The sequence below is a fragment of the Oncorhynchus clarkii genome, chromosome 30 (assembly GCF_045791955.1).
Source record: "Oncorhynchus clarkii lewisi isolate Uvic-CL-2024 chromosome 30, UVic_Ocla_1.0, whole genome shotgun sequence".
In the NCBI taxonomy this organism is placed as follows: Eukaryota; Metazoa; Chordata; class Actinopteri; order Salmoniformes; family Salmonidae; genus Oncorhynchus; species Oncorhynchus clarkii.
This window is the reverse complement of record NC_092176.1, coordinates 4648970-4650302: the sequence shown is the minus strand read 5'-3', so window position 1 is coordinate 4650302 and position 1333 is coordinate 4648970.

Below are 1333 nucleotides of genomic sequence, written 5' to 3'. Positions count from 1 at the left end.
AGACAGCCATTTTTAAGTATTGCCATGGATTTTCCAGCCATTAAGTCAAACTGTAATTATGTCAATCAGGAATATCCAATGTCATCTTGGTAAGTAACTATTCTATATTTGACCTCCACTGGCTTCCAGTCTAAGCCCACATCCACCACAAGAGCATGGTACTTGCCTACTAAGCAGTGAGAGGAACTGTCCCTCCCGATCTTCAGGCTAAGCTCAAATCCTACACCCCAAACCCGATCACTCCATTCTGCCACCTCTGGTCTCTTGGCCCTGCCCCTCCTATGGGAGTGCAGGCTCCCACTCAGCCCAGTCCAAGCTCTTCTCTGTCCTGGCACACCAATGGTGGAACCAGCTTCCCCCTGAAGCTACAGTAGGACAGCAGAGTCCCTGTCCATCTTCCCGAAAACATCTGAAACCCAACCAGGACCTTCCTAAACATAGCCAGTCCTGGCCTGCCCATGGATGGGAGATCCAATGCTGCTGGAAGTGGTGTTGGAAGACCAGTAGAGGGCACTCTTGCCTCTAGTCTAAGGAGATCCCAATGCCCCAGGACAGTGAAGGGGACATTGCCCTGCGTAGGCGTGTTCGTCTTTTGGATGGGACATTAAAACGGGTGTGGTCATTAAAAAGAGGAGGGGTTTTAACACCGGTATCTTGGCTAAATTCCCAACCTGGCGCTATTCCATCATGGCCACATAATCATCCCCCTCATTCCTGATTGGAATATCACTCCTCACCTCTCCACCTGATAGCTGATGTGTGGTGAGTATTCTGTCAAAAAATGGTTGCCCTACATCACCCAGGTGGGTGCTACACATTGGTGGTGGATGAGGTGAGTTTCCTCCTACTACGAAAAGTGCTTTGAGTACCTCAGTTGGTAGAAAAGCACCGGCATATAAATCCAATCAATTAAAGAATATCTTAAATAATTCCACAAAACCCCCTTCTCACCCTGACCACCCCCCCCCCCCCCCCCTCCGAAATAACTAACACTCACACTTTACTTTTCCCCCCTAAAAAGCTCTGACTTTGCTGATAGCTACTTTATTGAGAAAAAATAATCTTAAAATGAATGCATTAACTGTAAATTGCTCTGGATACGTGACTAAAATGTAATGTGACTAAAATGTAAATGCAGTTACGAATCACGCCTATCTGTTATTACAGATGGTCTCTGTATTTCAGGGCTATAAATCATTGTTGTAATAATAATAGATGGGACTTATAGCACTTTCAAGGACCCAAAGTTGCTTAACAATTGTAGAAATGAAAAGAAAAAAAAAAATTCAGACTTAACAACATCATTAACTTCTTGATTCTACTTGAGACGCAT